We start from the raw sequence: 25,471 nt of genomic DNA on the forward strand, positions 1-25,471 counted from the left end.
TATAGTCAAATGATAATGATAGTAAGGATAATGACATTGTTACTATTTTATACTAACTTATAGCATATATGTAAACTTATGTGATAATTGCATTGATTGTTGTTATATTAATTTATTTGTATTTATTTTATTAATGGGAGGCCTACTACATTGGCATATGGATTAAAAATAATATTATTAATTATGAGTGATTGAAATGTCCTACATAAAATCCGTCCTTTTTTTTCAAAGATAAGATAAGAATGAATATAAAATGAAAATATAATGATATGATAATATAATTATAATAATGCAAACTTTATTTTAGTAAGTCTAAAAAATATATAAAAAATAGAATAATATAATAATTTCATGTTTTTTTGGCTTTTGTAAAAAGTTTAATAGAAATAAAAAAATATAATAATAAGAATATCTTTAAAAATAATAATAACATATATCAATAATTATAATATAATTATTACACTGAAGGTGTATTACACTCACATAATGAATGCACAAATGTGTGTTAATAAAAACTAGAACCATTAAATTTGATGAGTTTGTGACACTTAAATGCATGAAAAGTAAAAAAAAAAATTATTTATTTTCTCCTCCACTCACTTTGAGTTTAACGATATGTTATGTTGTCATTAATGCCAATTGAATTGGTAATGGTATTTATGATATTATTGTTATTGTTGATATTGTTGTTATTGATATTGTCTTCTAACCGGTAGGAAGAGCTTTGAGGAAGATGTTGTAAACCGGTATGTAAGTTTGTGAGTTGAATCGGTAACCGGTGTATAAGGTTAAACCATTTCTATGTTATGTAACCGGTAAACCCTACCAGTTGTTTTTGTTAAACCCTATTCGATTAAGTTTGTTGAATGGTTATGTTGGTTTATTATCTATTGAGCGGTAATGATGGAGACACGTGTGATCATTCTAAGAAGATAACTTCATATTGTTTTGGTGCATTTGTTTGATTGTCTAGGGAATGAGAAAAGTGGATTGCATCTAATGCAAAGCGTGTGATGAGTTATAAGTCCAATGAAGCGGGGTGCTCATGGAGCGGTTGGAATTTTTTTGAAGAGTGTATATAGATTGCTATGTAAATGCAACGGACACACTTGAATGGATTTGTTTGTAATCTCTATGAGAGAATTAGGTTTTTGTTATGTTACTGACCTAATTGATTTGTATCTAAGGTTGATGAAGTTGTTTTGTTTAGTGTTGGCAAAGTGATGGCTAAAATCAGTTGAGTGTGTGGTTTCTTAATCGGGGAATGGATCTGCAGTTTGAGTAAAGACAGATTGAATCTTAAAAGGATCTGATCAAGCAAATGTAGTGCTATTCAGACAGATCAAGAAAAAGTTGTTGTCTTCTAACAATTACAACAGAATTGAAATTCCCTAACCGGGGAAGCTCTAACAAGCTTGGTTACTTCTTAAATCCTCTAACAAGGTAGTCCATTAGCTTGGATTCTCAAATTCTCTACCAAGGTTAAAACTAACAGGGTATTTTCTTTTTATCAAGGCATTTTGTAAATCCCTTAACTGGGTGATTCCTAACAGGATCAGTTCTTAACAGGACTTATTGTAAAAGCTTTAACAGGATTGGCTCCTATTGTTAGGGTTTCAAGCAGATTCGAAGCAAATATGAACTAACAATTATATGCTGATTTAAATACAAAAGATAAAGAAATAAAACAGGACACAGATAACACAAAGATTTAACGTGGTTCACCCAAAATGGGTTACGTCCACCATACACAGCCATCCAATCTTTCTTATTATCCAGCAAAAATAGTACATCAACCGTACAATGCCTTAAGCATCCCAGCCCCTTATAACATGCGTTTTTAGGGCAAAAACAAAGTCGGCCTTTTTAGGGTTTTTATTACAATGTCGGTTTTCATCAAAAAAATACCAAAAAAAAAAATTTCTCGGGGGCTCTCACCCCCGAACCCCAGTGAGGATACGTGTTGAGTGTACAGTACTTTGCTGATCAGTCGCCACATTTCAACAATCTCCCACTTGGAGACTGATACTACATAACACCACTGTACATGCAACATCCGCTAGATAAAACACTAGGACTCAACTGGTATAAATTCCATAATTATCAATCAAGAAGACCAACAGAAACTAATGAAGAAATCAGCTTCTCATGTGGAACTAGCTTCGTGAACATATCAGCAGGATTCTCACTTGTGTGAATCTTCTCAAGCCATAACTGACCCTCCTCCAAAACAGTCCGGATGAAGTGGTACCTGAGCTGAATGTGCTTTTTCCTTCAATGAAAAGCAGAGTTCTTCGCAAGATGAATGGCACTCTGACTATCAATATACAAGGGGCTATCCTCTTATGTCTGACCCAATTCCTCCAGAAAATATTGCAACCAAATCATCTCCTTGCTGGCTTCTATAGCAGCAACATACTCAGCTTCAGTGGTTGAAAGTGCAACAACCTTTTGCAGCCTAGAAATCCAACTGACTGCAGTTCCCCCTATAGTAAAAACATACCCTGTAGTACTCCTCCGTGAATCAATATCACCCGCCAGATCAGAGTAAACAAATCCACTTAGAGCAGTATTAGATCCTTCGAAACATAATGCCTTTGCAGTAGTTCCTTTCAAATACCGAAAAATCCATTTCACAGCATTCCAATGTTCCATACCTGGATTACTCATAAACTTGCTCACAACTCCCACTGCATGTGTAATATATGGCCTTGTGCATACCATTGCATACATCAGACTGCAAACAGCGGATGAATACAAGATGTTAGACATTTTATTAACCTCTTCCTGTGCCTTTGGGCACATCTCCTTAGTCATTTTGAAATGACTAGCCAAAGGTGTACTAACTGCTTTTGCATCTTGCATGTTAAAACTTTTCAACACCTTCTTTATATACTCACTTTGGGACAAATTCAAGGTTCTATTTTTCCTGTCCCGTGTAATCCTCATACCGAGAATTTGCTTAGCTGCACCCAAATCCTTCATAGCAAATGACAAAGCTAATTTTTGTTTAAGTTCATTTATATGTTGCATGTTAGACCCAGCAACAAATATGTCATCAACATAAAGCAACAGGATAATATAACTGCCATTATCAAATCTCTTAAAATATACACAATGATCAGAATGACATCTATGATAACCGTGTTCAGCCATGAAACTATCAAATTTTAAATACCATTATCGGGGTGCTTACTTTAGGCCATACAGACTTTTCTTCAACCTGCACACCAAGTTCTCCTTACCTTTGACCTCATATCCCTGTGGTTGCAACATGTAAATTTCCTCCTCCAACTCTCCATGGAGAAAAGCTATTTTGACATCTAATTGTTCAAGATGTAAATCATCTGCAGCCACAAGACTAAGTACAGTCCTAATTGAAGTCATTTTTACAACTGGAGAAAATATTTCATCATAATCTATACCCTTTTTCTATGCAAAACCTTTTACCACAAGTCTGGCCTTATATCTTTTCTGACCTCCTTCCTCCTCCTTTAGCCGATAAACCCATTTGTTACGCAAGGCTCTTTTTTCTGCACGTAAAGGGACTAAGTCCCAAGTCTTATTTTTCATCAAGGAGTCCATCTCCTCTTTCATGCCTAGCTCCCACTATTGTTTGGCATCTACCTGCATTGCTTCTTCATATTCTTCTGGTTCACCAGAATCCATTAATAAAATAGAATACAAAGAAGGAGAAAATATTTCAGGGGGTCTACTTGTCCTCGTAGAACGTCTAACAATTGCAGGAGTTTGTGGGACAATCTGTTGTTGTTGAGCATCAGGTACCTGTGGCATTTCATTTTCAGGAATCTCATCCAACACCACATATTCTTGTTTTTCATGTTCATGCTTCTTTTCCTGCATTTGTTCTTTATACATAACCTTCTCATTGAATATAACATCTCTACTTCTAATTATTTTTTTATTTTCAAAATCCCATAACCGATAGCCATATTCATCTATCCCATATCCAATGAAGGTACATTTTTGAGATTTAGCATCAAGCTTGGTTCTATTTTCTTTATCAACATGGACAAAAGCTTCGCAACCAAAAGCTTTTAGAAAAGAATAATTTACCTTTTTTACCAGTCCATGCCTCCTCTAGAATACCACAATCCAAAGGGGTTGAAGGTCCTCTATTTATCAAATAGACAGCATCTACCCAAAAATGTAAGGGCAATCCAGCATGCAATCTCATGCTCCTCGCATGTTCCATGATAGTCCTATTCATTCTCTCTGACACACCATTTTCCTGTGGAGTTCCTGGAACTATCTTCTGCTTTCGAATCCCATTTAAGGAGCAATAATCTTCCAATGCTTTGCTGCAATACTCACCTCCATTATCTGATCTGAGACACTTCAACTTTTTTCATGTCTCATTCTCAACCAAAGCTTTCCATTTCTTAAAAGTTTCAAAAACATCTGATTTTTGTTTTAGGAAATATACCCATGTTTTTCTGGTTGAGTCATCAATAAAAATAACATAATAACAAGAGCCAGCAAGAGATGATACTTGAGCCGATCCCCATACATCTGAATGTACAAGCTCTAACTTCTCACTCTTCTTCTCTTTCCCAACCTTGAGAAATCTGACTCTTTTATGCTTACCATAAACACAGTTTTCACATAACTCTAAATCAATCTTCTTTAGTCCTGGCAATAGATTTTTGGAGTGAAGGGTTTTCATCCCTTTCTCACTCATGTGCCCAAGCCTATGGTGCCACATTATCGAATCTGTTCTTGCAATATTTATTGTTGTTGTCCTTGCAGTAACTTTATCTGTAGCAGCTAGGGTAGAGTAAGTGTTACCTGTACACAGATATAATGTGCCTACCTTCACACCTTTAGCTATTACTAATGATCCTTTAGCAACCTTCCACATAATGTCTGAAAGGGTAGCTATGCAACCTTCACTATCTAGTTGCCCTGTAGAAATTAAATTTCTTCTTAAATTAGGAACATGTCTTACCTCCTTCAAAAAGCAGTCATTTCCATTCTGCAACTTGATCTTTATCTTTCCTTTTCCAGCAATTTGACAGGGCTCATCATCACCCAAATATACCTGTCCAAAATCACCTTGAACATAATCTAGAAAATGTTTTCTATGTGGTGTAGCATGAAATGAAGCCCCAGAATCTATTAGCCAGGAATCATTAACATTATCCAAACATAAGATTAAAGCATCTTGTAAAGTATTACTTGCAATATTAGCTTCCTTACTATCATTTTCATTTTTGTCTCCTTCTTTGTTTTTCTGAGACCAACAGTCTTTCTTTAGATGACCAGGCTTTCCGCAGTACCAACAATCTTTCTTTCCTCTAGATTGAGAGCGTCATTTCTTTGACTTCCCTCGTGACTTCTCATTCCCAGGACCTTTTCCTCTTTCCTTTGATCTTCCTCTGTTCTCCACATTCAAAACACTACCCGATGATGTTGGAGTCTCACCTATGCTTTTCCTTCGCATTTCCTCGCTTAGGATAACACCAACAATATCATCAAATACCAAAGTATTTTTACCAGAGACAGAGTTACTTACAGCCATAACCAAGCTATTCCAGCTTTATGGCAAAGAACATAAAATCAAGAGAGCCCTAACCTCTTCTGCAAAAATAATTTTTACCGAAGACAATTGACTGGTAATTGTATTAAATTCATTTAAGTGCTCCGCTATAGATCCTCCCTCACTCATTTTCAAATTAAATAGATGCTTCATAAGAAATACCTTATTCGAAGCCAAGGGTTTCTCATACAAGTTAGCCAATGTCGCCATCAAATCTACAGTCATTTTTGCTTCTGTTATATTGAATGCTACAGACGGTGCAAAGCACAATCGAATGGATCCCAGTGCCTTTCTATCTAAAATGTCCCACTCTTCATCTGACATTGTGGTCGGTTTCTTTGCCTTTAATTCCAATGGCCGCCACAAATCCTTTTGATATAGGTAATCCTCCATCCACATTTTCCATAATTGATAATTCTGGTCGTTAAACTTTTCGACTTTGAATTTGGAATCCACCATTGCTCCCACTCAAATCTGAAAGCCCTGCCAATTTACAAAAAACCTCGCTCTGATACCAATTGTTAGGGTTTCAAGCAAATCCAAAGCAAATATGAACTAACAATTATATGCAGATTTAAATACAAAAGATAAAGAAATAAAATAGGACACAGATAATACAAAGATTTAACGTGGTTCACCCAGAATGGGTTATGTCCACCATACACAGTCGTCCAATCTTTCTTATTATCCAACAAAAATAGTACATCACCCTTACAATGCGTTAAGCATCTCACCCACTTATAACATGCGTTTTTAGGGCAAAAACAAAGTCGGCCTTTTTAGGGTTTTTATTACAATGTTGGTTTTCATCAAAAAAATACCCCAAAAAAAATTTTGTCGGGGGCTCCCACCCTCGAACCCGCACTTTTCTCGGGGGCTCCCACCCCCGAACCTCGGTGAGGATACATGCTGAGTGTACAGTACATTGCTGATCAGTCGCCACATTTCAACACCTATTAGGGCGAACTTCAAAAGAGTTTAGATAGTCATCTTGTGAGTCTCATCTCACCATGTTTTTTACCTATTTGTGTATTCCACGTCTAAACATTTCTGTCATATGGTGAATGTTTTTGTGGTTATGATCATATTTGTTGATTTGATTAACTTTTGATAAGACATGATAACTAGAAGCATTAAGAGATGGAGTGTGTTGTTATATGATTAAGCATTTGGAAGTTTACAAGTTCAATGTTGTTTACTATTAAGTTGTTATATCAGTTAATCGGTTGATGTTGAATATTCTTATGAGTATTGATCTTGACAATGATATTATATTGATAAGTTTACTTTGTGAGTTTGAGTTTGAGTATGGGAAGTTTGTATCAGTTTTTCAGTTTACTGATTCACCCCCCCCCCTCTCAGTAATCTACCCGATACTTATTCTTTCATCATACCATCAATTGGCATCAAAGCGTCTCAGGTCCTCTTAAATCTAAAAGCCTAACAGCTTGAGGAAAAGACCTTGTAGATCGTGATGAAGAAGGAAGGTCCGAAGTTCAACAAAGATAACTATAGGATATGGAATGGAAGAATGAAGATTTACATTAAGATTCTAGGAAGTCAATATTGGGATCATGTAGAAACTCAGTATGTTACACCTACTAGAACTCTAACTGATTATCAGAAAAAAGAACAACAAGAAAATCATCAAGCATTAGAGGCTATTATCAGTTCCCTATTTGATGTTGAATATGTAGATGTTCATGGTCCTGAAACTGCATATGAAGTATGGAAAAAACTTGAAGAGATTTATAGATGTGATGAACATGTTAAGATTGCTAAAGAGGAGAGCCTAAGAGGAAAGTTTGATGATATGAGAATGTCTGAAGGTGAGAATATCTAGTAGTATGGTCAAAGGATAAAAGAGATAGTCAGTGCAATAAAAAGTGTAGGAGGGAAAGTGGAAGATGCCACAGTGATCAGTAAGGTACTGAGAACCCTTCTACTGGTCTATTCTATTCGAGTTGCAGATATTCAGGAGATAAAGTCCATTGAAAAAACTAAGGTAACTCTTGACTCTATCATTGGCAAACTTACTACTTTTGAATTAAACGGTTATGATGGTAGTGTATAGAAATCAAAATCTACATTCAGAGCTTCTATCACTAACACATATGTGAGAAAAAGTAGAGATGCTTATCATGGCTATGAATCTAGATCCGGCAGAGATGTTGATGATGAAGACTACTTAGTGGAGCTTGAAGCATTGTTGGCAAAATGACTACCTAGAGGCAATGGTAAATATACAGGTAAACTACCTTTAAAATGTTTTGCATGCAACAAGATTGGTCATATAGCAGTTAATTGTCCTAATGGTGAAAATGAACACAAGACAGACAAATTTAAGAAGTATAAAGGTAAAGGCAAGAGAGATTGTCTTATTGTTATTGACAGTGGTATCACTGATAAAGAATCTGATGATGATGCTAGTGAAGACTTTGTATTTGTAGCTATTAAGGAAGAGATATCATATCAGAAGGCACTAGTGTCCAGGATGGATAACTCTGATGATTGGATCATTGATAGTGGTTGTTCACATCATATGACCGGTAATCGGAGAAATTTATTTCCTTGAAGGAATTTGATGGCAGTGTTGTCAGATTTGGCAATGACTCACTCTATATGGTTAAAGGTAAGGGAGTTATTTCTCTTAATGGGAAGAGAAGTGTTGACGATGTCTATTGGGTTGAAGGTCTAGAGCACAATCTTCTGAGTGTAGCACAACTTAATGACAGAGGATACCCACTGGATTTTAGAAATGGTATGTGAAAAATCTTTGACAACAAAGGTGAATTGATTGACAATAAGAGGTATGCCTCATCTAGACAAACTGGTTAATGCTCTTTGCAAAGAATGTCAATTAGGAAAGATGACTTCTTCAACTTTCAAGAGCAAGTCCTTCTCAGCAGAGAACTTGTTAAATTTGGTTCATACAGGTCTATGTGGACCAATAAGAACAAGAAGCATTCAAGCTGACAAATATTTCATGATCTTCACTGATGATTGTTCAAGGATGATGTGGGCAACATTCTTGATGGATAAAAATGAAGCTTTTGGTAAGTTCAAGGCATTGAGGGCCTTAGGTGAGAAAGAAAGTGGCAAAAAGATAAAATGTCTAAGAACAAATCACGGCGGTGAATTTACTTCTAAGAAATTCACTAAGTATTGTGATGAGAATGGTATCAAATGACAACTTTCTTCACCAAGGACAACATAGTAGAATGGTATCATGGAGAGGAACAACCAGTCAGTGATTGAAGCTGCTAGGACAATGTTGATACAAGGAGGTGTAACGAAAACATTTTGGAAAGAAGCTGTAAGTACAGTTGTCTTCACAATTAACCGATTTCTGGTGAAAAGAGGTAAGGAAAAGACACCTTATGAATATTGGTATGGAAGATCACCTGATGTTAGCTATTTTAAGATATTTGGTAGCAAATGTTTTATTAAAAGAGGTGATTACATTAGCAAGTTTGAAGCTAAGAATGATGAAGGCATATTTCTTCGCTATTCCACCAAGAGTAAGGCTTATAGATGCTTCAACAACCATACACAGAGAATTGTTGAGAGTGTTGCTATTTGAGTAGATGAATGTCCTGAAGTCTCAGAAGGAACTAGTTCAAAAAAAAAGGATGAAGATCCTTGCATTTTGCTTTTGGAACCTGAAACTGATAAATCAGAAACCGATAAAGCAAATTTTGATGCACCTATTCAATCGAAACAAATAAATTCAAAAGAAGGTGATAATGAAGAAGCTGAACCTGAAGAGAATGATCATGTTATTCATAGATATGTAAGACTGAATCATAGTCCTGAACAGATTATTGGGGATAAGGATGCTAGAGTACTAACTAGAAGAAGAATAAGAGAGAACTCTTGCATGATCTCCACCATTGAACCTAGAAGTGCTAAGGAGGCATTTGGTGATGATTAATGGGTTAAAGCTATGGAGGAGGAATTGGATCAAATTGAGAAGAACAACACATGGACCTTGGTACCCCGACCAGTAAATAAGAATGTTATATGTACTAAATGGGTATTCAGAAATGAGTTCAGTGAAGATGGTGTTGTAGTCCGCAACAAGGCAAGATTAGTCTGCAAGGGTTATGCTCAAGAAGAAGGAGAAGATTATGGCGAAACTTTTTCACCAGTAGCAAGACTAGGAGGTGTCAGAACATTACTTGCATTTGTAGCCCATAAGAAGTTCAAGGTATACCAAATGGATGTTAAGTCTGCATTTTTTAATGGGATATTGGTAAAAGAGGTATAAATACAGCAGCCAGATGGTTATGCTTTGACCGATGAGAAATACATGGTATGCAGATTACATAAAGCTTTGTATGGCTTAAAGCAGACACCCAGACCATGGTATGAATGGCTTCCTACACATCTGATGAAGACAAGATTTGCAAGAACCAGTGATGATAGTAAAATTGGAGATGAAATACTGGTTAGTGAAGTATTTTTTGACGATATTATTTTTGGAGGTAATGATGTCATGATCAATAGTTTTGCAGATGAAATGAAAAATGAGTTATAAATGTCTTTAGTAGGCGAAATAAAAAATTTCATAGGCTTGCGGATACAGAAAATGAAGAATGGTATTTTCATTACACAATCTAAGTATGTGAAAGAGGTTTTGAAGAATTTTGGCATGAGTGACTGTAAACCAGTTGGAACACCAATTGTTACAGGTTGTAAGTTGTCCAAGGAAGATGAATCTAAGTCTATTGATGGAAAGGAATTCAGGTCAATGATTGGCAAATTACAATATGTTGTTTATAGTAGATCGGATATAGCCCATGTGGTTGATATAGTTGCAAGATTCCAGAATAATCCAAAGGAGGCACACCTGATAGCAACCAAGAGCATTTCTAGGTATCTGAAAGGTACTATTGACTATGGATTATGGTATCCATATGGAGGAAACTTTGATTTGAAGGCATACACAGATGTTGATTGAGCAGGAAATGTTGATGACCAGAAAAGCACTACCAGTGGAGCATTCTTTCTAGGAAGAAGGCTTGTTTCATGTAGTAGTAAGAAGCAGTGTTGTACTTCACAATCTATTCCTAAAGTTGAGTATGTTGCAGCTTATATGAATTGCACATAGGCTATTTGGATGAGGCACATTTTGGAAGGTTTTAAGATGAAGATATAAGAACCTATAAAGATTTTATGTGATAATACAAGTACCATAAATATTTATAAGAATCATGTTTTGTATGCACGAACCAAGCAAATTGAATTAAAGTATTACTTTTTGAGGGCAAAATCTCAAAGTAAAGATGCTATCTTAGAGCATGTTTCTACCAAGGAACAGCTTCCAAATATTTTTACCAAACCTCTGCCTAAGACCACTTTTGAGTATCTTAGAAGTCAATTGGGGTTTGTCCCTCTTCATGAAGTTAGCTTAGCATGATGTTGATTGCATCAGTCCTTGAATCACTTGCAAAATCTTAGAAGGATTGATGAAGAAGTGGATGTATTCGACAGGGGGCACATCAAGTTATAGTATGTTGTTGATGCCCAGTAAAAATTTGCAACTACATGTTTTACTTTCAATTTGGCATTATTGTCAAAGGGGGAGAAGAATTATTTTATTGAGAAGAAAAATTATGTGATTGGCAAAGGGAAACCAACGACAGGTTGAAGACAGACAGAGCATGGTGAATATTTCATAATGTAAACCAGGATTCCTATTCACCATTCATAACAGAAATCAGAGTCGTATATATTTGTATTGCCATCAATGCCATAGGGGGAGATTGTTGGCATTTTCATGAAGATTGCATTAATAATATGTTATATTCTTACTGATGTCAATTGAACCAGTAATGGTATTTTTGATATTGATGATATTGTTGATATTGTTGCTATTGATATTGTCTTGTAACCGATTGGAAGAGCTTTGAGGAAGATTTTGTAAACCGGTATGTAAGTTTGTGAGTTTAACCGGTAACCGGTGTATAAGGTTAAACCCTTTCTATGTTATGTAACCGATAAACCCTACCAGTTGTTTTTATTAAACCCTATCCGATTAAGTTTGTTGAATGGTTATGTTGGTTTATTATATGTTGAGCGGTAATGATGGAGACATGTGTGATCATTGTAAGAAGATAAGTTCATATTGTTTTGGCACGTTTGTTTGATATTCTAGGGAATGAGCAAAGTGGATTGTATCTAATGCAAAGCATGTCATGAGTTACAAGTCCGATGAAGCAGTGATCATGGAGCGGTTGGAATTTTCTTGAAGAATGTGTATAGATTGCTATGTAAATCCAATGGTCACACTTGAACTGATTTGTTTGAAATCTCTATGAGAGAATTAGGTTTTTGTGATGTTATCGACCTAATTGATTTGTATTTAAGGTCGATGAAGTTATTTTATTTAATGTTGGCAAAGTGCTGGTTGAAATCAGTTGAGTGTGTGGTTGCCTAATTGGGGAATGGATCTGCAGTTTGAGTAAATGTAGCTTAAAGCTTAAAAGGATCCGACTAAGCAAATGTAGTTCTATTCAGACAGATCAAGAAAAACATGTTGTCTTCTAACAATTACAGCAGAATTGAAATCCTCTAATCGGGTAAGCTCTAACAAGCTTGGTTACTTCTTGAATCCTCTAACAAGGTAGTCCATTAGCTTGGATTCTCAAATCCTCTACAGACGTTACTCCTAACAAGTTATATGTTTTTTATCAAGTCATTTTGTAAATCCCTTAACCGGGTGATTCCTAATAGGGTCAGTTCTTAACAGGACTTATTGTCAAAGCTTTAACTGGCTTGGCTCCTAACAGGGCGAACTTCAGAAGAGTTCAGATAGCTATCTTGTGAGTCTCATCTCACCATGTTTTTTACCTATTTGGGTTTTCCACGTCTAAACATTTCTGTAATGTGGTGAATTTTTTTGTGGTTATGATCTTATTTGTTGACTTGATTAACTTCTGATAAGGCATGATAACTGGAAGCATTGAGAGATAGAGTGTGTTGATATATGATTAAGCATTTGGAAGTTTACAACTTGAATGTTGTTTATTGTTAAGTTGTTATAACAGTTAACTGGTTGATGTTGAGTATTTTTATGAGTATTGATCTTGACAATGATATTCTATTGATAAGTTCACTTTGTGACTTTGAGTTTGAGTCTAGGAAGTTATTATCAGTTTTTCAGTTTACTGATTCACCCCACCCTCTCAGTAATCTTTCGGATACTTATTCTTTCATCATACCATCAATTGGTATCAGAGCATCTCAAGTCCTCTTAAATCTAAAAGCCTAAGAGCTTGAGGAAAATATCTTGTAGATCATGGTGAAGAAGGAAGGTCTGAAGTTCAACAAAGATAACTATAGGATATGGAGCGACAGAATGAAGGTGTACATTAAGAGTCTGGGAAGTCAGTATTGGGATCATGTAGAAACTCAGTATGTTACACCTACTGGAACTCTAACTAATGATCAGAAGAAAGAACAACAATAAAATCATCAAGTATTGGAGGCTATTATCAGTTCCCTATCTGATGTTGAATATGTAGATGTTCATGGTCTTGAAACTATATATGAAGTATGGAAAAAACTTAGAGAGATTTATAGCGGTGATGAACATATTAAGATTTCTAAAGAGCAGAGCCTAAGAGGAAATTTTGATGACATAAGAATGTCTGAAGGTGATAATATCCAGCTGTATGGTCAAAGGATAAACAAGACAGTTGGTGAAATAAAAAGTGTAGGAGGATGAGTGGAAGATGCCACAGTGATCAGTAAGGTACTGAGAACCCTTCTACAAGTCTATGCTATCCGAGTTGCATCTATTCAAGAGCTGAAGTCCATTGACAAAACTAAGGTAACTCTTGACTCTAATATTGGCAAACTTACTACTTTTGAATTAAACGGTTATGATGGTAGTGTAAAGAAATCAGAATCTACATTCAGTGCTTCTGTCTCTAACACATCTGTGAGAAAAAGTAGAGATACTTATCATTGTTATGAATCTAGATTGAGCAGAGATGTTGATGATGAAGACAGGTTAGTGGAGCTTGAAGCATTGTTGGCAAAACAACTACCTAGAGGCACTGGTAAATATAGAGGTAAACTACCTTTAAAATGTTTTGCATGCAACAAGATTGCTCATATAGAAGCTAATTGTCCTAATGGTGAAAATGAACACAAGAGTCATAAATTCAAGAAGTATAAAGGTAAAGGCAAGAGAGATTGTCTTATTGTTATTGACAGTGGTATCACTGATGAAGAATCAGATGATGATGCTAGTGAAGATATTGTATTTGTAGCTATTAAGGAAGAGATATTAGATCAGAAGGTGTTGGTATCTAGGATAGATAACTCTGATGATTGGATCATTGATAGTGGTTGTTCACATCATATGACCAGTGATCGGAGTAAATTTATTTTCTTGAAGGAATTTGATGGCGGTGTTGTCAGATTTGGCAATGACTCACCCTGTATGGTTAATGGTAAGGGAGTTATTTCTCTTAATAGGAAGAGCAGTGCTGACGATGTCTATTGGGTTGAAGGTTTAAAGTACAATCTTTTGAGTGTGGCAAAACTTAATGACAGAGGATACCCAAAGGAGTTTAGAAATGGTATGTGCAAAATATTTGACAACAAAGGTGAATTGATTGCAACCGGGAAACAAACCAGAGGTAATCCATTTCATCTTAATCCTAAAGTTAGCAACTATTTGATTGCAAAGATAGATGATAGTTGGCTTTGACATAGGAGATTTTGTCATATAAACTTCGATAACATTGTTAAAGTGAGCAAGTCCAAGATAGTAAAAGGTCTATCTCAGCTAGACAAACCGATTGATGCTCTTTGCAAAGAATGTCAGTTAGGAAAGATGACTTCTTTAATTTTCAAGAGCAAGTCCTTCTCAGCAGAGCACTTGTTAGATTTGGTTCATACAGATCTATGTGGACCAATAAGAACAAGAAGCATTCAAGCTGACAAATATTTCATGATCTTCACTGATGATTGTTCAAGGATGATGTGGGTCACATTATTGAAGGATAAAAATGAAGCTTTTGGTAAGTTCAAGGCATTCAGGGCCTTAGCTAAGAAAGAGAGTGGCAAAAAGATAAAATGTCAAAGAACAGATTAAGGTGGTGAATTTACTTATGAGGAATTCACTAAGTACTGTGATGAGAATGGTATCAAACGATAGCTTTCTTCACCAAGGACAACATAGTAGAATGGTATCGCAGAGAGGAACAACATCTCAGTGGTTGAAGTTGCTAGGACAATGTTGATAAAAGGAGGTGTAGCGAAAACATTTTGGAAAGAAGTTGTAAGTACATTTGTCTACACAATTAACCGAGTTCTAGTAAAAAGAGGTAAGGAAAAGACCCCTTATGAATATTGGTATCGAAGATCACCTGATGTTAGCTATTTTAAGATATTTTGTAGCAAGTGTTTTATTAAAAGAGGTGATTACATTAGCAAGTTTGAAGCTAAGAGTAATGAAGGCATATTTCCTGGCCATTCCACCAAGATTAAGGCCTATAGATGGTTCAGCAACCGGACACAAAGAATTGTTGAGAGTGCTGATGTTTGACTAGATGAATGTCCTGAAGTCTCAGAAGGAACCAGTTCAGAGAAAATGGATGAAGATCCTTGCATTTTGCTTATGGAACCTGAAACTGTTAAATCAGAAATCCATAAAGCAAATTCTGATGCACCTGTTCAATCGGAACAAATAAATTCAAAAGAAGGTGATAATGAAGAAGCTGAACCTGAAGAGAATGATCATGTTATTCATAGATATGTAAGACTGAATCACAGTCCTGAACAGATTATTGGGGATAAGGATGCTAGAGTACTAACTAGAAGAAGAATAAGAGAGAACTCTTGCATGATCTCCACCATTGAACCTAGAAGTGCTAAGGAGGCATTTGGTGATGATTATTTGGTTAAAGCTGTGGAGGAGCTATTGGATCAAATTGAGAAGAACAACACTTGGACCTAGGTACCCCAACTGGTAAATAAGAAAGTTATAGGTACTAAATGGGTATTCAGAAACAAGCTAAATGAAGATGGTGTTGTAGTCTACAACAAGGCAAGATTAGTCTGCAAGGGTTATTCTCAAGAAGAAGGAGATGATTATGGTGAAACTTTTGCACTAGTAGAAAGACTAGAAGGTGTCAAAACTTTACTTGCATTTGCAGCCCATAAGAAGTTCAAGGTATACCAGATGGATGTTAAGTTTGCATTATTCAATGGGATATTGGAAGAAGAGGTATACATAGAGCAACCAAATGGTTATGATTTGATAGATAAGAAAGACATGGCATGCAGATTGCATAAAGCTTTGAATGGCTTAAAGTGGGCACCTAGAGCATGGTATAATCGGCTTTATACACATCTGATGAAGGTAGGCTTTGCACGAACCAGCGATGATATTAATATTTATCTCAAGTCTGAAGGAGATGAAATGCTGGTTAGTGAAGTATTTGTTGATGATATTATTTTTGGAGGTAATGATGTCATGAGCAATAGTTTTACAGATTAAATGAAAAATGAGTTTGAAATGTCTTTAGTAGGAGAAATAAAAAAATTCATAGGCTTGAAGATACAGAAGATGAAGAATGATATTTTCATTACACAATCTAAGTATGTGAAAGAGGTTTTGAAGACTTTTGCCATGAGTGGTTGTAAAGCAGTTGGAACGCCAACGGTTACAGGTTGTAAGTTGTCCAAGGAAGATGAATCTAAGTTTGTTGATGAAAAGGAATACATGTCAATGATTGGAAAATTACAATATGTTGTTCATAGCAAACCGAACATAGCCCATGCGGTTGGTATAGTTGCAAGATTCCAGAACAATACAAAGGAAGCACACCTGATAGAAACCAAGAGAATTTTTAGGTATCTGAAAGGTACTATTGACTATGGATTATGGTATCCATTTGGAGGAAACTTTGATTTGAGGGCATACACAAATTTTGATTGGACAGGAAATGTTGATGACCGAAAAAGCACTATCGATGTAGCATTCTTTCTTGGAGGAAGGCTTGTTTCATGGAGCAGTAAGAAGCAAATTTGTGCTTCACAATCTACTGCTAAAGCTGAGTATGTTGCAGCTTATATGAATTGCACACAGGCTATTTGGATGAGCTACATTTTGGAAGGTTTTAAGATGAAGATCTCTGAACCTATAAAGATTTTATGTGATAGTACAAGTGCCATAAATATTTCTAAGAATCTTGTTTTGCACGCACGAACCAAGCACATTGAATTAGAGTTTCACTTTGGAGGAAAAAAGTTCAAAGTAAAGATTTTATCTTAGAGCATGTTTCTACCAAGGAACAACTTGCAAATATTTTTACCAAACCTCTGCATAAGACCACTTGTGAGTATCTTAGAAGTCAGTCAGGCGTTGTCCCTCTTCATGAAGTTAGTTGAGCATGATGTTGATTGCATCTGTCCCTGAATCACTTGCAAAATATTAGAAGGATTGATGAAGAAGTGGCTGTCTTCCACAAGGGGAGCATCAAGTTATAGTATGTTGTTGATGCCCAATGAAAACTTGCAACTACATGTTTTACTTTCAATTTGACATTGTTGTCAAAGGGGGAGAAGAATTATGTGATTGAGGAGAAGAATTATCTGATTGGCAAAGGGAAAGCAGCGACAGGCTGAATACAGATAGATCATGGTGAATATTTGGTGATGTAAACCAGGATTCCTATTCACCATTCAACACAGCAATCAGAGGTGTAGATATTTGTATTGCCATCAATGCCGAAGGGGGAGATTGTTGGCATTTGCATGAAGATTGCATTAATGATATGTTATGTTGTCATTGATGTCAATTGAACTAGTAATTGTATTTATGATATTGATGATATTGTTAATATTGTTGTTATTAATATTGTCTTGTAACTGGTAGGAAGAGCTTTGAGGAAGATGTTGTAAATCGGTTTGTAAGTTTGTGAGTTTAATTGGTAACCGGTGTATAAGTTTAAACCCTTTCTATGTTATGTAACCGGTAAACCCTACCTGTTATTTTTGTTAAACCCTAACCAACTAAGTTTCCTGAATGGTTATGTTGGTTTATTATCTATTAAGCGGTAATGATGGAGACACGTGTGATCATTGTAAGAAGATAAATTTAGATTATTTTGGTGTGTTTGTTTGATTGTCTAGGGAATGAGCAAAGTGGATTGCATCTAATGCAAAGCCTGTCATGAGTTACAAGTCCGATGAAGCGGTGATCATGGAGCGGTTGGAATTTTCTTGAAGAATATGTATAGATTGCTATGTAAATCCAACAGTCACACTTGAACTGATTTGTTTGTAATCTCTATGAGAGAATTAGGTTTTTGTTAATTACCGACCTAATTGATTTGTATCTAAGGTCGATGAAGTTGTTTTGTTTAGTGTTGGATAAGTGTTGGTTGAAATCAGTTGAGTGTGTGGTTACCTATCCGGGTAATGGATCTACAGTTTGAGTAAAGGCAGATTGAAGCTTAAAAAGATCTGATCAAGCAAATGTAGTGCTATTCAGACAGATCAAGAAAAAGTTGTTGTCTTCTAACAATTACAGCAGAATTGAAATCCCCTAACCGGGTAAGCTCTAACAAGCATGGTTACTTCTTAAATCCTCTAACAAGGTAGTCCATTAGCTTGGATTCTCAAATCCTCTATCGAGGTCACTCCTAATAGGGTATATGCTTTTTATCAAGGCATTTTGTAAATCCCTGAACCGGGTGATTCCTAACAGGATCAGTTCTTAACAGGACTTATTGTAAAAGCTTTAACAGGCTTGGCTCCTAACAGGGAAAACTTCAGAAGAGTTGAGATAGCTATCTTGTGAGTCTCATCTCACCATGGTTTTTACCTATTTGGGTTTTCCATGTATAAACATTTGTGTCATGTGGTGAATTCTTTTGTGGTTATGATCTTATTTGTTGATTTTATTAACTTCTAATAAGGCATGATAACTGGAAGCATTGAGAGATGGAGTGTGTTGATATATGATTAAGCATTTGGAAGTTTACAAGTTGAATGTTATTTACTGTTAAGTTATTATAACAGTTAACTGTTTGATGTTGAGTATTCTTATGAGAATTGATCTTGAAAGTGATATTCTATTGATAAGTTTAGTTTGTGAGTTTGAGTTTGAGTCTTGAAAGTTTGTATCAGTTTTTCAGTTTACTAATTAACCCCCCCACCCCCCCCTCCCCTCTCAGTAATCTATCGAATACTTATTCTTTCATCATACCATCACTACTCGCTATAGGAGTATATAAAAATTAAAAAATAAAATACTAATAAGCCTTTCAAGACTGAAGAAATTAAGACCGACATATTCAAGAAGGAAAGAAGGCCAATGGTAATTTTGAAGCCAGGTGGAAAAATTCAAAATTAGGCATGGTAAGGTTAGATTTTCTTTTCTGGGTGTCTGTGGAACTTTTTCTTTGAGCAAGGGATAACACTTAATATACGGTGGGTGGCTCGTTAACTCATGTGGATGATATCTCTTGATATTTTTCCCCAAATATCCGCCAGCTAACATGTCATTTCATTCTTTCTTTTCTAGCGGCGAGGGGTTAAATGTTTTCAGATGCCTTTAAAGAAGCCTAAATTGTTTTTTATTGGTTGACCAACTTGATTCAAGATACATATAGTTAGGCAGGGAGAAAGCCAACAACTGGCTACCATTGATCTTTCAACCTCTGATCCTTATGTGGCCAATTTTGGCGTGCCAACCAACAGAACAAAATTATGATGCAGTTGCAAAAGAAATAGCTAGATGGTCCAGGTTAGAAAAAATGAAAGGATTTTATTGGAATTTGGCTTCAAAGGGAACAAGTCAGGACATTGTTGGTGATTTAAGGGTTATAGCAAAAATGAGAAATTTTCCTTTTGCTGCAAGATCAGCAAACTCTTAAAGTTGGGGGGCATGATAAGTTGATACTTTGTCATGTTTTTACCATCAAAACTCTTAGGTTTTTGACATCTTTTGGGTTGCATTGTGATAGTAAAGTATTGTGAATTGACTATATGTAATCCATGTGTTAAACCTGAACTTATGAAATCATGTTTGAACTTTGCCAGTCAATTCTTGCAACCATACCAATTTATTCCTACAGCCAAGTGATTTGTCCCTATTGATATGCGGATTATTTAGGATAATGTCATATGTGAGTTAATGAATGTATTAATTAAGTAAAATACGTATGCATGTCCTTGTATGTTGTTCTTGTTTTGTGCAGATAATAAATGATGTCGCGATGGACATTCTCCTTTTGTGCCTAAGGAATGAAGAATCACGTATGAGATGACTGGAGATCAAACTGAAGAGGAGCCAAGTGAACGCAAGATATGGCATAACTGGAGCAGCCATATATCAATATGGGAGTTTAAATCTAGTGGACATTGAATTCATAAAATATCGCTATGGCATGCAAAGACTGTGGTTCGGTTTAGATCCAGGTTTCCTGCAGCCAAGCTCTAGTTATCTTCTTCATATGTCAATCATCTGCCTCTTCTTCTGGGCGTGATTTGAGTTGTCCATTGTAATTGATATTTACTTTATAATAAGATCTTCCTTTTTCTTAGAGGCTAGACAGATAGAAAGGAATCGAGCAAAGAATTTTGGCAAGCATTCTAAAGTTTTTCTTTTAGAACATGTAATCATTTTCAGGAAGAAATGAAAGAAAAATATGTTGTTCTGATCAGTTAAAAGTATTTTGCTAGAAGTTTGATATCACTCATCCAAGGGGGCCCACTTGGTGAGTGATCCTGTGTTTATGTTCATTGAAATTAGTTTTTCTCTAGTTGCAGTAGAAGTTAATGACTGGATTGCTCCTGCAGCCACTGGAAATAGATTTGCTGACTGTTCCTGCAGCCAAGACAGAACATTGTGATTTATGTTATTTACATTAGATCATTCCAACATTTTTTTATAAAGCTTTCATGTAGCCTTCGATGATTTCCATTCTTTCCTTTTCTTTCTGCATAATGTTAGTTACTGCAACAAAGTAGAATAGCCATTGAAGGAGTTTAGTGCATATATAGTGCAGACCCATTTCAAGTTTTACGTCCCTGGGTTGATAACTAAATGAACACTAGCCATGAAAATAGTAACTTTACCAGATGAATGTCCAAACTTCGAATTGAGATTTCAATTAGAGTTATTATTATTATATTTGGGGTAGACAACAAGGGCAAAGGCAAGAGAGATTATCTTGTAGCTATTGACAGTGGTATTATTGATGAAGAATCTGATGATGATGATGATGGCGAAGATATTGTGTTTGTAGCAATTAAGGAAGAATTATCATATCAGAAGGCACTAGTATCTAGAATGGATAACTCTAATGATTGGATAATTGACAGTGTTTGTTCACATCACATGACCAGTGATCGGAGAAAATGTCTTTTCTTGAAGGAATTTGATGGTGGTGTTGTTAGATTTGGAAATGACTCACCCTGTACGGTGAAAGGCAAAGGAGTTATTTCTCTTAATGGGAAAAGCAGTGCTGACGATGTCTACTGGGTTAAAGGCCTAAAGAACAATCTTCTTAGTGATGCACAACTTAATGACAAAGGATACCCACTGGAATTCAGAAATGGCATATGCAAAATCTTTGACAACAAAGGTGAATTGATTGCAACCGGTAAACATACCAAAGGTAATCTATTTCATCTCAATCCTAAAGTTAGCAACTATTTGATTGCAAAGATGGATGATAGTTGGCTTTGGCATAGGAGACTTTTCCATATTAATTTTGATAATACTATTAAAGTAACCAAATCTAAGACTGTAAGAGGTCTACCTCAACTAGACAAACCGGTTAATGCTTTTTGTAAACAATGTCAACTAGGAAAGATGACTTCTTCAACTTTCAAGAAAAAGTCCTTCTCAGCAGACCACTTGTTAGATTTGGTTCATACAGAGCTATGTGGACCAATTAGAACAAGAACCATTCAACGTGACAGATACTTCATGATCTTCACTCATGATTGTTCAAGGATGATGTGGGTCACATTCTTGAAGGATAAGAATGAATCTTTTGGCAAATTCAAGGCATTTAGAGCCTTAGTTGAGAAAGAGAGTGGAAAAAAGATAAAATGTCTAAGAATAAATCAAGGCGGTGAATTCACTTCTGCAGAGTTCACTAAATATTGTGATTATAATGGTATCAAGTGGCAACTTTCTGCATCAAGAATACCACAACAGAATGGTATATCAGAAAGAAATAATTGTTCAGTGGTTGAAGTGGCTAGGACTATGTTGATACAAGGAGGTGTATCAAAAACATTTTGGAAAGAAACTATAAGTACAGCTCTGTATACAATGAACTGAGTTATAGTAAAAAGAGGTAAGGACAAAACCCCATATGAGTACTGGTATGGGAGATCACCTGATGTTAGCTATTTTAAAATATTTAGTAGCAAATTTTTTATTAAAAGAGGTGACTACATAAGCAAGTTTGAAGCTGAGAGCGATGAAGGCATATTTCTTGGTTATTCCACCAAGAGTAAGGCCTATAAATGCTTCAACAACCGGACACAAAAAATTGTTGAAAGTGTTGATGTTCATGTAGATGAATGTCTTAAAATTGCAAAAGGAACCAATTCTGAGAAAAATGAGGAATATCCTTGTATTTTACTTTTCGAACCTGAAATTGTTAAATCAGAAACCAGTAAATCAAATCCTGATGAAGTTGTTCAACCAGAACAAACAAATTTAGAAGAATATGACAATGAAGAATTTGAACCTGAAGAGAATGATCATGTTTTACCTAGGTATGTGAGATTGAATCACAGTCCTGAACAGATAATTGGGAATAAGGATGTTGGAGTACAAACTAGAAGGAGAATAAGAGAGAACTCTTGCATGATCTCCACCTTTGAACCAAGAAGTGCTAAAGAGGCATTTGGTGATGATCATTGGGTGAAAGCTATGGAGGAGTTAGATCTTAATTGAGAAGAACAACACTTGGACCCTGGTACCCCAATCGGTAAACAAGAATGTTATAGGTACTAAATGGGTGTTCAGAAACAAGTTAAATGAAGATGGTGGTGTAGTTCGCAATAAGGAAAGATTAGTATGCAAAGGATATGCACAAGAAGAAGTAGAAGACTATGGAGAAACTTTTGCACCAGCACCAAGACTGGAAGGTGTCAGAACATTGCTTGCATTTGCAGCTCATAAGAAGTTCAAAGTATACTAGATGGATGTCAAGTCTGCATTTTTGAATGGGATACTGGAAGAAGAGGTTTATATAGAGCAGACTAATGGTTATGCATTGATAGATAAGGAAGACATGGTATACAAATTGTATAAAGCTTTGTATGGATTAAAACAAGCACCCAGAGCATGGTATGAACGTCTTCATACTCATCTGATGAAGACAGGCTTTGTTAGAACCAGTGATGACAACAACATTTATCTCAAGTCTGAACGAGATGATATACTGGTCAGTGAAGTATTTGTAGATGACATTATATTTGGAGGTAATGATGACATGAGTAATTGTTTTGCATATGAAATCAAGAATGAATTTGAGATGTCATTAGTAGGTGAAATAAAAAATTTCATAGGCTTACAAATAAAACAAATGAAGAATGGTATTTTCATTACTCAATCCAAGTATGTGAAAGAGGTTTTGAAGACTTTTGGTATGAGTGACTGTAAACCAATTGGAACCCCAATGGTTACAAGTTGTAAATTGTCCAAGGAAGATGCATCTAAGTCTGTAGATGAAAAGGAATACAAGTCAATGATTGGAAAATTACACTATGTTGTTCACAGTCAATCGGATATTGCCCATGCAGTTGGTATTGTTGCTAAAATTCAGTAGAATCCTAAGGAGGCACATCTAATGGCAACCAAGAGAATTTTGAGATATCTGAAAGGTATTGTTGACTATGGATTATGTATCCATATGGTAGAAATTTTGGTCTGAAAGCATACATAGATGCTGATTGGGCAGGAAACATTGATGACCGGAAGAGTACTACCGGTGGAGCATTCTTTCTAGGAAGAAGGCTAGTCTCATGGAGTAGTAAAAAGAAGAGTTGCACTTCACAATCTACTGTTGAAGCTGAGCATGTAGCAGCTTATATGAATTACACACAAGCTATATGGATGAGGCACATTTTAGAAGGTTTGAAGATCAAAATCTCTGAACCTATAAAGATTCTGTGTGATAATACAAGTGCAGTAAACATTTCCACAAATCATGTTTTGCACGCAAGGACTAAGCACATTGAATTGAAATATCACTTCTTGAGGGAAAAATTTCAAATCAAAGATGTTATCTTGGAGCATGTTTCTATCAAGGAGCAGCTTGCAAATATCTTTACCAAACCTCTGCCTAAGACCACTTTCGAGTATCTTAGAAGTCAATTGGGGGTTTTCCCTCTTCATGAAGTCAGTTGAGCATGATGTTGATTGCATCAATCCCTAAATTACTTGCAGAATCTTACATGGATTGATGGAGTGCATGTATTCCACAGGGGGAGCATCAACATCATAGTGAGAGCAGAATTACATGTTTTACTTTCACTTTGGCATTGATTTCAAAGGGGGAGAAGAATTATGTGATTGACGAGAAGAATTATGTGATTGGGGAGAGGAAGTATGTGATTGATTAAGTGAACGAGCGGCAGGCTGAAGACACATAGAGCAAGGTGAATACTTGGTAGTGTAAACCAGGATTCCTATTCACCAATCTCAGCAGCAATCAGAGGCATTGATATTTGTATTGCCATCAATGCAAAAGGGGGACATTGTTGGCATTTTGCATAGAGACTGCATTAATGATATGTTGTCATTGATGTCAATTGAACCGGTAAATGGTATTCATGTTATTTTTGATATTGTTGTTTTTTATATTGGCTAGTAACTGGTAAGAAGAGCTTTGTGGAGCATGTTGTAAACCGGTATGTAAAGTTTGTGAGTTGAACCGGTGAACCAATGTAAAGGGTTAAACCTTTCTATTTAATGTTACCGATAAAACCCTATCTGCTATTAAACCCTAACGGACCAAGTTTGTTGGTTTATTATCTGATAAGCGATAATAATGGAGAAATGTGTGATCATTTGATTAAGGAGATATTCAAATTGCTTTGGTGCATTTTTTTTTTCTTGGGAAGGAGAAAAATGAATTGCATTTAATGCATAGCGTGTGATGAGTCGCAAAGTCCAATGAAGCAGTGATCATGGAGCGGTTGAAATTGTCTTGAAAAATGTGAACAGATTGTCATGATTTCTAATGGTCAAGATTATACCGACTTGTTTGTAATCTCGATAACGAGAATTAGGTTTTTGTTGTGTTACCAACCTAATTAATTTCTATTTAAGGTTGATGAAGTTGTTTATAAAGGTTCTTGGCAAGGTTGGTAGAAAACCCGTTGAGTGTGTAGTTTCCAAACTAGTGAATGGATCTGCACTTCGATTGAAGGCAAGTTGAAGGTTATAGAAGGATCTGATCAAGCAAAAGTAGTGCTATTCAGACAGATAAACAAAACTATTATTTGCTAACAATTACAGTGGAAGTTAAATCCCTTAACCGGGTAAGCTCTAACAAGCTTGGTTACTCATTAAATCCTATAACAAGGTGATCCATTAGCTTGGATTCTTAAATCCTCCAACGAGGTTACTCCTAACAAGGTATTGTGCTTCTAACAAGGCATATTTGTAAATCCCTTAACCGGGTGATTCCTAACTGGAATTAGTTCTTAACAGGACTCATTGTAAAGCTCTAACAGGCTTTGGCTCCTAACAAGATGAACTTCAGAAGAGTTCAGATAGCTATCCTTGTGAGTCCCACCTCACCATGGTTTTTACCTATTTGGGTTTTCCACATATAAACATTTGTGTCAAGTGGTGAATGATTTTTGGTTGGGACTTTATTTGTTGATATGATTAATTTCTAATAAGGT

This window comes from Cryptomeria japonica, chromosome 4 (genome assembly GCF_030272615.1).
Source record: "Cryptomeria japonica chromosome 4, Sugi_1.0, whole genome shotgun sequence".
Classification (NCBI taxonomy): Eukaryota; Viridiplantae; Streptophyta; class Pinopsida; order Cupressales; family Cupressaceae; genus Cryptomeria; species Cryptomeria japonica.